The following is a 15,013-nucleotide window of genomic DNA, read 5'->3' on the forward strand; positions in this document are numbered from 1 at the left end:
CACACGCTTGGGGGGGGTATCAGTCAGGAAAACATTAAACATTAGCCCACATAATTGCAGGCAGTGACCACATCAGTTACCCATACTGAATAATTAAGTCCTTCACTTATAAATATTAGTAGACCATGAATAATAACCAGACATACAAAATGGATTAGCCACTCAAAAAATGGACCAGGGGACCATTCAGAGCAAATAACTCCCAATAAAATAAAATTAATAGGAATGGGGAATAAAATCTTAAATTTTTTCTTTATTCTCTGTAAGAGGCAGGAGGATAATATATCAAAAAAAAGAAAGAAGGAAAAAGAAAAGAAAAAGAATAGCCTGCCCTTTTTTTTCTTGTTATCCGTTTTTTTAATTGTGAAATGTGATTTTTTTTTCCAGCTTTATAGAGGTAAAATTGACAAATATAATTATAGTATATTTAAAGTCCCCAATGTGATATATGCATGCATAACTTGATTATGATAACCATTTTTTTAATGCTTATTTATTTTTAAGAGAGAGAGAGAGAGCATGAGTAGGGAAGGGGCAGAGAGGTAGTCACAGAATCCGAAACACTCCAGGCTCCAAGCTGCCAGAACAGAGCCCAACTCGAAGGGCTCAAACTTGGAAACGGAACGGTGAGATCATGACCTGAGCCGAAGTCAGACACTCTACCAGCTGAGCCACCCAGGTGCCCCAGCAATCATTAATAATTAACACATCCAGTAACTCACACACTTTTTCTTTTTTTTTTTTGCTGAGAAGGCTAAAGACCTACTCTCAGCAATTTCAAGAATACCATATGTTATTGATAACTGTAGTCAACATGCTATACATTAGATCATGAGAACTTACTCATCTTGTAACGGAAAGTTTGCATTCTCTGACCCACCTCTCCCCATTTCTCCCACCCAGATGCTGGCAACCACCATTCTACTGTTTATTTAAGTTTGGCTTTTTTTTTTTTTTTTTTTGGTAAGTAGGCTCCACACCCAGTGTGGTGGCCATCGTTCAGGGGCTTGAACTGAGGATCCTGAGATCAAGACTGAGCGGAGATCAAGAGTCCGACACCTAACCGACTAAGCCCTTTTTTTTTTCTTTTTAAGATGCCACATACTAAGTGTTACCATTCAGCATTTGTCTTTCTCTAGATTATTTCACTTAGCATAATGCCCTCCGGGTTCAACCATGTTGTTACAAATTACCCTGCCCTTTTTAAATAAGGTTCTCTCAGGGAATAGAAAAGGAATTTTAGAAATAAAAAAATACTGCTTGTTAAACGGGAAAAATAGTATTTTTTAAATCATGGCTGTTAATATTTATGGAACATGCACTGTAAGCTAAGTGCTCTCCCAAGTGCTTAACCTGTATCGTCATTTACCCTCCGGAACATGGTAGGTTACAAGTCACTGCTAACTACTTTTAGGCTAGGGCAAAACTTGGACTGAATTCATTGGTATCATTTGGGGCAGTTATGTGAGGTATTATTTTGTGTACTCTTTTATAACATTTAAACCTTTCCAGCTGACAAAAGGCTTGTCCACACTGTTCAATACATCAGCCAATGGCCACGTGCGGTCCTGGCCACTTGTAACGTGGCTAATCAAAACTGAGATGTGCTATATGTATAAAAGGTCTACTGGGTTTTAAAGATTTAGGACACAAAAAGAATATAAAATATCCTATGTAATTTTTTATATTGACTGGATACTGAAATAATATTTTCAATATATGGGGCACATAATATATCATTAAAATTAACATCACCTGTTTCTTTTCACTTTTTAATGAAGCTATAAAAAGTTTTTGAATTACATATGTGGCTCACAATTGTGTCTCACACTTCCTTATCTAATAATTTACATATGATCAGAGTTTTAGAGAAGACAGACAACAGTCCTATGATTTTTTTAATTAAAATATAGTTAACATACAGTGTTGTATTAGTTTCAGGTCTACAATATGATTCAACAATGCTATACACTTCTCAGTGCTCATCGAGAGTACTCTTAATCCCGTAAGTGCTTTTACTCGTCCCACCCACCCACCTTCCCTCTAGGAACCATCAGTATGTTCTCTGTATTTAAGAATCTATGTTTTTTTGTCCAGCTTTTTTCTTTCTTTGTTCATTGGTCTCTTACATTCCACAAGAGTGAAATCATATGGTACTTGTGTTTTTCTAACTTATTTCACTTAGCATTATATATCCTCTGTTGTAGGCCAGCTTATAGAATGTAACAAATTAAACCTCTTCTGGAATGTAAGGGATTAACTTTTTCTGTAATGTAGTGGATTAATTTACTGAATGTTTTGCTGTAAACTGTCCTCCCCCCTTCCTATGGTCTGACCAAGGCCGCACCTACAGAAAATTGCTTAGTCACTGTCCCACTATGATTGGTTCCTATTAAACCACTATGATTGGTTCTTATTGCCCCACTGTGATTGGTCATTTAGAAGAGCAAAGAACAAATGTGATAGGTTCCCATCAAAACTGGTGATCGGGTATCAATATGTAATTGGTTATCACAGAATCCTACATATGCCTATATAATCTCAATGTATCCATTGTTCGGGGCCATTCTCTGCTCTTTACCACCTGGAGTTCAGGTTTGGCCTGGGCAGTGAATCCTTTGTGGTCTCTTCAACATTAGGCTATAACATCCTCTTGGTCCATCCATGTTGCTGTAAATGACAAGATATCCATCTTTTTTATGGATCAGAAATATTTCAGTGTGTATGTGTGTATTTTATTATATCTTCTTTATCCATTCATCTATCAATGGACATATGGGTTGTTTCCTTATCTTGGCTTTTGTAAATAATGCTGCAATAAACACAGGGGTGCCAATATCTTTTCTAATTAGTGTCTTCATTTTCCTTCAGTCAATACCAGGTAGTGGAATTATTGGGTCATACGGTAATTCTATTTTTAATTTTTTGAGGAAACTCCATATACACCCATGATTTTTAACTAATTTGGGTCACCCATCCCTAAAAGCAGTAGAATCCCAGAGAAAAGCACATACATCATATATGCATTTAATTCACAGAAAACTAAAGCTAATAAATGAACTCCAGTTTTCTTTTTTTTAATTTTTAAGGTTTATTTATTTTTTTAAGAGAGACAGAGTATGAATGGGGGAGGGGAAAAGAAAGAGAGAGACACAGAATCTGAAGCAGGCTCCAGGTTCTGAGCTGTCAGCACAGAACCCAATGAAGGATTGGACCTCATGAGCCATGAGATCATGACCTGAGCCCAAGTCAGATGCTTAACCTACTGAGCCACCCAGGTGCTTCTGAACTCCAGTTTTCACACCTTTAAGTTAAATCTTGTTTCATCTTATTTGTGACTCCAGACTCTATAGTGCAGATAATTAAGTTTGTACTATAGTTTAAGCGAGAATGTAACATGAATAGGTTATAAGTTTTGAAAAATAATGGCATCAATCAAATAACAGATAGATGCATTCAAACAGTAGTTAAATTCAATTGAATAATTATTTAAATTATTTAACTATTTCAAGTGGGCTGAGAGAGATGGTTTCAGATTAATTTTTATTTAAATTCCTGCTTTAATTCTAATTAGCTAGGGATGTTGGGCAAGGCTCTAACACCTAGAAGGCACAACATCCTCATCCATACAATCTAGAATCATAAGCCCATCTCTTGTGTTGTCATAAAGAATAAATGAGAGTATGTCAGTAAAGCACCTGGTTGTTTTTTTTAATAAATTGTGGTTATCTAATACTTGTAACTGTACCATAAAGACTGTAACGTTTTTCCCTCTTTACAGAGGAGGCTATGCAAACACAAGGGTCAGAGTTCATAAAAGTTCAAGCCTAGAATGTGCCTAAAACTAACTACAAACCCAAATCTTCCCTAAATCCTAGTATTTTCCATAGGTCCTCACAAAGACAGCCACTGTTTTCTGTATCCAAGATCTTGTTTTTAGCCATTGCTACTCTGTATCTGAGATCTGCTCTTAAAAAAACTAAATTTCTGGAGTGCCTGGCTGGCTCAGTCAGAAGAGCATGAGTCTTCTTGATCTCAGGGTTGTGAGATCGAGCCTCATATCAGATGTAAAGATTACTTACATAACGTTTTTTAAAAACTGGAAAATAAAACTAAATTTCTGGCACCAGGGTGGCTCAGTGGGTTAGCATCTGACTCTTGATTTCAGCTCAGGTCATGATCTCATAGGTCATGAGTTCGAGCCCTGTATCCAGTTCTGTCCTATGTTCTCTCTCCCTCTCTCTCTGCCCCTACTCATGCTCATTTCTCTCAAACCAAATAAACTTAAACAAATTTTTTTAATTAAATTTCTAGTGAATTTTATATGATTGCATAAAGAGGTTACAATAATAGGTTAATCAATGCTGAAAATCAAAATGGTGAAATAGAAGAAATAATAACCACTAGAGAAGCAAAAATCAAAGATAGGATAGAAAATTTCTTCATTGAATTTATGTCTTCAAATTAAAAAGGCTACCAAGTGCTAGACAAGATTCCAGAAAAAATTAGTTGCTGACATTTCTCAAATACAAAGACAAAAGGAAAATCTTATAAACTCTCAGAATTCATAAAATAAAATTTATAAAGATCATTAGACTGACATCATTTCTAATTTAGCATCAGCATTCTCATCTGCAACACTGAATGGAATTATAAAGAAAAGGTTTATATAACTTAGGTCTAAACACCCCCCCCAAAAAATAAGAGTAATGCATGAAGAGAAAACAAATACTTTCAGACATAATATTCTGAAATTTTTCTTACAGAAGTTCTCCAGTTAAAAGAAGATAATCCAGGGGCGCCTGGGTGGCTCAGTCAGTTAAGTGTCCAACTCATGATTTTGGCTCAGGTCAAGATCTCAGTTCATGAGACTGAGGCCTGCATCCACACTAACAGCGTGGATTCTCTCTCTCTGCCCATCCCCAACTCGTGCTGTCTTCTCACTCTTTCTCTCTCAAAATAAAATGTAAAAAAAATTTCTAAGATAATGCATGATGATTGAGCAATTGTGTAAATATACCAAAAACCACTGTTATATCCACTTTCAAAGGATGATGTTCTAATACACAAATAATATCTCAATAAGGCTGTTAAATTAAAAAAAAAAGAAAAAGAAAAAGGATTTAAAAAAACCTGAAGAAACAGAAAGAGATACACTACAAAAACTGGTCAGAATGAACACCAGAACTTAAAAACCAAGTCTTTAACATTTTTCAAATGTGACTACAAAGTTTAAAGCAATGGTTTAAGGAGAATTTGGAGAGGGTGAGGAGGAGAATGTGAAAGAGAACAACAGAAAAGACAATCTATAACTAAAAGGTCAGATAGTTTCAGCAAAATGAGTGGGGCGGGTTTTCAGGTAAGAAAAAAATTAACTTAAAAGACAATATGAGATGAAATATTTACAACCTATATGACAGACAAAGCATTAACATTCAAAACACAAGAAAAGCAACAAAATAAGCCTGATCATATAATAGAAAGATGAGTGAAGAACAGAAATATGCAAATCACAGAAGAGTAAGATTCAAAATATCCAGTATTGATGAACGAATGGGGAAATAAGTACTCTCAGGTTGAGCATTCATTGGTTCAATTTTTTTTAAGTTTATTCTTCCTAGTAATCTCTACCACCAACACGGGTTTGCACTCACAATGCTGAAATCAAGACTCGCACGGTCTTCCGACAGAGGCAGCCAGGTGGCTCAGTCTTTATGGAGAACAATTTGGCAGTATCCATAAATTTTTAAATCCATTAAAAAATTTTTTTAATGTACATACCCTCTATCCCACAAATTCCACTTCTAAGAACCCATCATATAGAAATGCCCTTAGATATACTCAAAAAACGATTTTACACTGAATTTGTTATTTTAAAAAATGAAAGGAGAGGGGCACTTGGGTGGCTCAGTCAGTTAAGCATCTGACTTCAGCTCTGGTCATGATCTCACTGTTCCCAAGTTTGAACCCCGAATTGGGCTTTGTGCTGACAGTTCAGAGCCTGGCGCCTGTTTTGGATTCTGTGTCTCCCTCTCTCTCTCTCTCTGCCCCTTCCCTGTTCATGCTCTGTCCCTCTCTCTCACAAATATATAAACATTAAAAAAAATTTTTTTAAGAAGAAAAGAGAGAAAATGATAAAAAAGCAATGTTTACCACTTACTACTTTCACTACCTGCAAATGCCATTATTTGAGTTTTCAAAAAAGTATGCACTACCTTTATTTTTTATTAGTGGGAAAGGGGGGGGTGATTTATAATCTCACAATAAAGAAGGACTACTGAACACAAATAAGAGATGAAATCTGATGTATAGTATGAGCTAAAATTTAAATAAACAATGAAATAACCATGGTGTCCTTTATTTAGAACTTATCTTTTGCCACAGCTCGGCACAGACACAAAAACATGTTCATATGAAAAAGAAGACTAGCAAGGCACATTTTTAGGAATTAGAATTAGCCCGAGGTAGACAAGCAGCCCATCTGCATTTGAGGCACACAGGTACACAGAAGAGTTCCTTAACGAATCACAGTGAAGGCTTTAATAAGGACAGAAAAGACCTGGTTACATATTGTGACTAACATTCATGGTATCATGTGTTACCTGATAGTCCCATTCTGGGGTTGGAATTGTGCCTCAAACTCAACATGTTTAAAACCTGACTCTTGGGGCGCCTGGGTAGCTCAGTCGGTTAAGCGGCCGACTTCAGCTCAGGTCATGATCTCACAATTCATGGGTTCGAGCCCTGCCTCAGGCCCTGTGCTGAAGCTCACAGCCTGGAGCCTCCTTCTGATTCTGTGTCTCCGTCTCTCTCTGACCCCTCCCTGCTCACACTCTGTGTCTCTCTCAAAAATAAACAAACATTTTTTCAAAAATTTTTAATAAAAAAATAAAAAATAAATAAAATAAAACCTGACTCTTGCTTTTCCCACACACCGTGTCTTTTGATGTTCCCTATCTACCTGTTAGGCAGGCCACCAATCAAGGACTCACCTCTGACATATCCCTTTCAGTCAGCCTCATAGTCAATCTACCTCAAATGCATCACCCACCCACCCCCACAACCGCCCATACCTCACAGACCCATATCGAGTTCAAGGAGTTTCCTTCACCTACACTCATCTCTGTATATCCATTCCTCCCTCAAACCCAACACTTTTAAGTTTTTTTTTTAATGTTTTATTTATTTTTGAGACAGAGAGATTCAGAGCATGAGCAGGGAGGAGCAGAGAGAGAGGGAGGCACAGAATCGGAAGCAGGCTCCAGGCTCTGAGCTAGCTGTCAGCACAGAGCCCGACACAGGGCTCGAACCCACGAACGTGAGATCAAGACCTGAGCTGAAGTCGAAGGCTTAACTGACTGAGTCACCCAGGCACCCCAAACCCAACACTTTTAATATTATGTGCATATTACAGCCAGAGTAACCTTTTTGAAATCCCTAATACCCACTAAATACTCCAATAGATTTCCTCAGCACTGAGGATAAAGACTCAGATCTTCAAGATTAGCCATTGGGACTTGCCCTGTCTGGCCCCTACCTACCTTGCAGCTTCACTGCCAACCACTCTCCCCTTGGTTTTGACATTCTTTGAGGCCTCCTACCACCATCTTCCCTCCAACGGACAGGGACTTGGCACACACTCTTTCCTATAATGGGAAAGTCTACCCTCTTGTATTTGCCTAGATAAGTTCTACTCATTCCTCCGTCTCATCGTAGAAGTTTCTCCATCAGGAAAGCCCTCCTTGACTTCCAGGACGATACTGAAGTCACTACCGGCACAGTGTCCTTTGTCTGAATATAGTTTATTATAGAACTGTGTGTGCAATGACGTGATTGTGACAGTCCCTGACTCTAAACCCAAAGCATCATGAGAATAACGACTATGTCTGCTTTTCTCATTATGATATCACAGCACCAAGCACACGTATATGTGGGAGAGTCAATAAATATGTTCATTAAAAGATGAAGAGTTGGATGAAAGACGGCTGTCTTGCCTGACTGCAAAAGTGACCTCTGAAGGTAACTTCTAGTTTTAGAACGACATGATTTTATATATGCACATTGAAATTACTGTATCCGATAACTTCAGTATGAAAAGTTGTTATTTAAGGGGGTACCTGGGTGGCTCAGTCAGTTAAGTGTCCGACTCAAGATTTGGGCTTAGGTCATGATCCCATGGTTCAGGAGATGGAGCCCCGTGTGGGGCTCTGTACTGACAGCATGGAGCATGCTTGGAATTCTCTCTCCCTCTCTCTCCGCACCCCCTCCCGTTTCTGTCTCTCTCTGCCCCTCCCCTGCTCATGTGCACTCTCTCTCTCTCAAAAATAAATAACCTTTTAAAAAAATTTTTGTGATTTAATTTATCACTAAATAAACTAATATGAATGGAATTACTAGTTGGGGTTATAGGCTCTTCATTTCTGGGATTGGACATTTGGTAAATGAGGGACGATGAGAAAAGATAAAATTAATATAATACCTGTTGTGTTATCAAGCAATGAAACAACCCTATTGAGAGAAAGGAGGTCAATGGTTCTTGTTGGAGCTTTTTTTTTCTTTTAACACATCTTAAAGCATGTAACTGCAACATTAAAACCAACTTAAGACTCCCACTAGAATAAGTAAAGTAAGGGGCACCTGGGTGACTTGAGTGGCTCAGTTGGTTAAGTGTCCAACTTCAACTCAAGTCATGATCTTGGGTGGTTCATGGGTTCGAGCCTCACATTGGGTTCTGTGCTGACAGCTCAGAGCCTGGAACCTGCTTGGGATTCTCTCTTCCTCTCTCTCTGCCACTCCCCTGCTCACACTCTGTCTTTCTCTCTCTCTCTCTCTCTCTCTCTCTCTCAAAAATAAATAGACATTTAAAAAAAATTATGGGGCGCCTGGATGGCTCAATTGGTTGACTGTCCAACTTTGGCTCAGGTCATGATCTCGCAGTTTACGGGTTGGAGCACCACATCTGGGCCCTGTGCTAACAGCTCAGATTCTGGGTCTCCCTGTCTCTCTGCCCCTCCTTTGCTCATGCTCTGTTTCTTTCTCTCTCTCTCTCTCTCTCCCTCTCTCTCTCTCTCTCTCTCTCTCTCTCAAAACTAAACATTAAAAAAAATTTTTAACTTAAAACAAAGAAAAAGAATAAAGTAAAAGATCAGTATTCAGCATGGTAAATAGAGATGTAACTACTATATTGCAGATTGCCCACCGTGAAGCTGAAGTCACCACACTGCACTTGAACTCCAGTGAGAAGAAGGATGCTATTAAAAAGCTGATTATTTGGAAGTTTAGCAAGTTTATTTGAGAAAGAATCCACTTATATGCTGCCTTTCCTATACAAGCTGTGCTGCTGGGTAATCAAATAATGGAAATGAGGAAGATTCCCTTTATTACGATATTTTAGGTAACAAGTAAAGAAAAATGATATAATTTCAACCATGTTGAAACTCCTAATGAATGAATGTATCTAACCATTCAGCACCAACAGCTAATGTTTTCAAAAAAGAAAACAATCAGATATTCTTTCCCTCTTGACTACAGAACACATTACCATCTATGGGAAGTCTTCCCTCCCCCAACACGCCTCCCAATAACAACAAAAACTGCACATAAATCTCATCGAATTTCTAAAGCAAACTTTCATTTTATAGGAAATACAGAGAAGTAGGTTAAAGCACACCACGGGCATGCATTCAGCAGAGTCCAAGAAAGAGAGAGAGGAAAAGAGAGAGAGAGAGAGAGAGAGAGAGAGAGAGAGAGAGAACACCAGAGATAGGCAGATTTGAGGGGGAGATCCCAGAGATTAAAAAAAGATGTAAAAGCCATAACAAATTCTTATTTGGATGATTATGGTCATTCAAACAAATTAAAAAAAATATGAAGCAACTGGAAATCTGAATGCTGACTGTACATTTTAAAAACTACACACACACACACACACACACACACACACACACACACACACACATATACTCAGCTATAATAATGAGACTACTGTTGTTTTTTAAAAGGAAATATACAAAGACACCTGGGTGGCTCAGTCAGTTAAGCGTCTGGCCTCGGCTCAGGTCAATATCTCACGGCTCGTGGGTTCAAGCCCTGCATCGGGCTCTGTGCTGACAGCTCAGAGCCTGGAGCCTGCTTCAGATTCTGTCTCCCTCTCTCTCTGTCCCTCCCCTGCTCATTGCTCTGTCTCTCAAATATGAATAAACATTTTTAAAAAAATTTTTAATAAAAAAAGGAAATATACAGTTAAATATCTACAGAAGAAATTATACAGTGTCTGGGATTTGCTTCCACACATGGCAGGGGGTTGGTTATGGAGGGAGCAGGACGCTTTCAGTGGCTGTGGGGATGAGTGACAGAACATGAGGGTTCATCATACTGTTCTACCTTTTTTTGAAATTCGCTATTTAAAAAGTTTTTAAAATCACAGGAAAAGTTCTTTATTTTTTAAATGTTTCTTTATTTTAGACACATACACACACACACACACACACACACACACACACACACACACACACACACAGTGTGAGTGGGGGAGGGGCAGAGAGAGGGAGACAGAGATCCAAAGCAGGCCCCAGGCTCTGAGCTGTCAGCACAGACCCTGATGCAAGGTTTGAACTCACAAACCCTTAGATCATGACCTGAAGTCAGATGCTTAACCAACTGATCTACCCAGGTATCCCAAAGTTCTTCTTTTTAACGCTAATTTTGTTCAAAATTTTCTTGATAATTTTTTTGTGCCACGCTGTAAGCTAGTTTCCTTCCCTCAATGCGCCCCTGGCAACCAAGGCAGAGGTTGCTTCTATCATGGCTACTGTTTAGAGAGGTAATGTATACTTTCAAAAGAATATTCCAGAGGATGATGATAACAGAAAACATGGTGGCATCTCACATCACAATGACACAATTATATTAGCTTGGACATGATTCTCTAGCTACTCAATGTCTCCTCTCCCTGTCCCTGTCAGAGCAACACGGATCTAACATCGGTCACTCATACTTACGCACAGCTGAGCTGAGGGGCTCAAGCATACCTATTTCCAAGGTCATGGCTTTCCCCCAGTGCAATTCCGCTATGGAAGAGTCCTCAGAAATAGCATTCCAATCTCCTGTCTGAGGAATTGCCACTCCTTCCCCGTTTGTGTGGTCACTATGTACGGAACCTAGTACACATACGGTCACACAATGAAGGCACAGCCTGCAGAGGATTACACTGTGTCTCCCAGGACATATCCAAGTCCTATCCCCTGGTACCTATGAATGGGACTTCCGTTTGGAAACAGCATCTCCACAGATATAATCAAGATCTGGAGATCAGATCATTCAATGGCTGGTGGGCTTTTAAGAAAAAGGAGAGGGAGAGGAGAGACAGAAGACACAGACACATGGAGGAAGGAAGGGTCTTGAAGACAGAGGCAGAGACTGGAGTTATACAGCCACAAGCAGAGGAACGCCAAAGGTTGCAACAGCCCCCAGAAGCTGAGACAGAGAAATAGAACACGTACTCCCAGCCTCCAGAAGGAACCAATCCTGCAGACTCCCTTGCTTTGGCATTTCTAGCTTCCAGAATTGTGAAATAACACATTTACGTTATTTTAAACCACAAAGTTTGTGGTCATTTGTTACAGCGGCCCTCAGAAACTAATTTATAGCCCCCTGCAGACCTGACTGGTCCAGAGGGACCATCTTACACACACTGATCCTTAGAAATCTGTAACGGTGGCCAATCTCGGTCTGGTTGCCTCTTATCCATAAGGAATATTAATCCAGGAGCAGGTGGTGCCCTGTAGATTAGAGGCAGAGAAACCCGATCTGCAGCAAGAGGGGAGAGACACCCACTCTGTATCCACTTCATGTTGCGGCCCGGCTGCATCCCTGTTCTTGGGTCCTTTGGAACACTCCTTTACTAAAAAATAAAAATAAAAATCACCCTTTTGTGCTCAAATTAGTTCAAGAGGGTTTGTATAACTTGTAGCCCAAAGAGTTCTAACATATTCAGTAACCTGCTGCCAAAAGTCCTTCAGTAAAGACCAGCTGGATCAAGCTCTTCCTTGGGAAGGTGCCAGAAAAAGCTGAATTGACTCAGGAACCCTCTAAGTGAGAACAGCAGAAACTTCTGGGCTGAGCTACAAGAACAGGGGCCAGAGGCAAGGCAAAAAGGAACCTCAATTTTCACTGGCACAAGAGCCAAGACCCAGATCCTATCATGAGAGGGGTATCTGGGTTCCCAATGATGTTGAGTGTTCCAAAGAAATAAATAAGCAAGAAAAGAAAACATTTTTGGTCAAGCTATACAGTAATTAAAACCACCCACGAAAACTGCTTTTCTCTGGTAAACATAGCACACTTAGTAGTGTGCATATGAATAGCATACATTAGGTTTCCTGTGTTTGGGGTTGATTTGATTACATTCAACACTGCTCATGTAAGCTCGGTCACCTTTGGAAAAGATCTCAAGGAATGCTTGGTTCTCTGCTCTTAAAAGATTCCAAATATGAGGTATAAGAAAGTACCCATGCTAATTTTTTGACCAGGAATGAGAATAACAAGGGTCTGGTTGAAGAGAATAGCACAAATCATCTCCAAAGGGGGCATCCCTGGGTTTGACGGGAACAAACGGTACAAATGTGGCCACATCCCTTTATTTTTTTTTAACCAGAGAGGATCACTGACCAGCCTTAAGCACAGCAAGTCACCAGCAAGTAAGAGAACGTTAAACATTAGATTAACGATCAAATCATTTTCTAAATTCGTTATAAAATTATATGAGAAGAGAGAGAGAGAGAAACAAAGAAGACCAGGAAGAAAGGAAGGAAATAAAAAACAGTTCTGGGGAACCCATGCTTGAATAAATAACCAAAAAAATATAATGCTTGAAAAAAAAAATCTAAGACTATAATGCTATTGACTTTTTGCTTGGGGAACTCATTTGTCTTCTCAGTACCAGAAAACAGCCTGATTTCTTATGAAGCCTTTTCCCACTTTAAAAGTAACATGTGTTACAGTAGTTGCTTTTCTTAAATCACCTAGAAACATCTTAGCACAAACATAGGACTCCTACGATGGAAGATTTTGTGACAAAGCCTTCGACCAGATCAAGGAACTTGAAAAGAAATAGACGAGAAGAGTAACTGGAGTCACTCTTCTGGTTACGAGCTGCAAGCTGAGAGAGGTTTGGGGATTTTAGGAAAAGAAAAAGGACTGGAACGAAGAAAAGGGGAACATCTGGAAACAAGCTGAACAGCTCACAGGAATATTTAAAGGACAAGATGGGGAAACAGACATGCTCTAGTGATCCTGTCACTCTCAGATAAGAGTTAAGTGAGCAACGATCTCCATGGAGATATAAACCTGAAACTATCTCAAATTCAAGAAAATACTCTGATACCCCAACTACAGATGAAAGCATGCTATGACTGTATCTCTTAAGTCTTGGGGAGCCTCATAAAGTCCTCCTTCTTGATTCTTCTTCTCCTCCCAAATAAAACAAAAACGAAGATGCTAAATAGTATGGAAAAGCTTCAGTAACACAAGAGATGGATACAGAGCCTACTCAGTTGCTAGCCATTTCCTACAAGAGACAAGACAATTGTGTTTCCCAAGGAACAGTCATCAATAAAAGAGAAGACCCTGAGAGACAAGACTTTTTCTCATTAAATTACCCTAAATATTAACTCCCAATAGTTCTCGGAATCAGTTTTAACCAATTTGGACCTTCATCAATCCATGATCAAAGACTCACTGAATCCATCACCTTTAGTCAGGACCACGATGGACATTTTTAATATTCTAGGCAAGATTTCACTGAAGAAGTAGGCTTTGCTTTCAGAATCTCAGCAAACAGACTCACACCTTAACACACTTTATTTTCCCCAAATACATAAACTGCAGGTGTCTCCCCATTTAAAAGCACAAAAGGCACACAAATCAAAGGCCAGCCTAGATTATCTAGAGCATAACCATCCTACCAAACACATTTTTAAAAGATGGAAGGGGTTGGGAAAGCAGTTGAACTGAAATTACAGGCTGTCATGACATCTCAATATAGAAAACTGGATACCTGGCTCCGCAGGAGAATACAGTTTTTATGCGCAATCCCGTTACTAAGCAACTATGACAATGGCTGCATGAGCTTTCTAGAAGCCAGCACAGTTAAAGGGGGATGGGGGGGGGGGGCGGGTGTAAGAACAGAAAAAATGGAAAACTCCTTGCTTTGGGAATCTTTATCTCAGGATACATTCAATGCAAAAACAAAAATAAACAAAACCTAAAACAATCTCAACTGAAAACTAGCAGTTCCTTAAGAGACAAGAAAAGTACATGCTACCATGTACCATTCACTTTAATTGCAGTTTTGTTTAATTTCAAAATCCGCATTTAACTGGTGATAATGATTTCCTTACTGTGCTTGCTTTGTGGTCCCCTTCTTTCCTTCACCCTCCCTAGGGAATAATTTTTTTTTTCAAATTTCCTTACTGATTAAAAGAACATTTTAGACCTCTTAAATCCTTCTCTTTGTTTACAGAAGCTATAAAAACTAGTTTACAATTGTTTCATGTTGCCTCAGCTTTGAACCGAGAACACTCTTAGACATCAAACTATTCCTTTGAAGGGAACAGTCTCTCTCGAATAGAGCCAGACGCTTTCCCAGCCACTCCCTAAAATTTAGACAACCAGAGCTTTACAAATGTCAAGTCTTTTTCAAAGTTAGACTATACAATGTAGAAGGCTGTAGACCAATGTTTCTCAAATTGTAGGTTGAATGGTGGGAGGAAGGGGGGAGGGCTTCCATACATGTCTCAAGAGAATTTTATAGACTAGATTCCAAAGGGCCCAGGAGCAGGTTAGAAGGCTAGGAGCGATGACCTCAGTGACTTTTCCTTCCATCTTTCCTTGCAGCTTTCAACATTCACTGCAATGCTGAGAAAGCTCCAGAAGCCACATTCTCTAAAATATCTATTCTGCAGAAGGCTGCTTCTCACTATGCCTCACTGCCTTCCTCTCTCAATCTCTCTCT

The 15,013-nt window shown here is 39.2% G+C and overlaps 1 protein-coding gene across 2 annotated transcripts in view; it reads right to left on the reverse strand.

Annotated features, from left to right (window-relative positions):
- The window catches only part of FOCAD (focadhesin), a 315,637-nt gene that overhangs the window by 262,996 nt on the left and 37,628 nt on the right, over positions 1 to 15,013 (reverse strand). The window lies entirely within an intron of this gene.

The sequence above is a fragment of the Suricata suricatta genome, chromosome 13, assembly GCF_006229205.1.
Source record: "Suricata suricatta isolate VVHF042 chromosome 13, meerkat_22Aug2017_6uvM2_HiC, whole genome shotgun sequence".
Classification (NCBI taxonomy): domain Eukaryota; kingdom Metazoa; phylum Chordata; class Mammalia; order Carnivora; family Herpestidae; genus Suricata; species Suricata suricatta.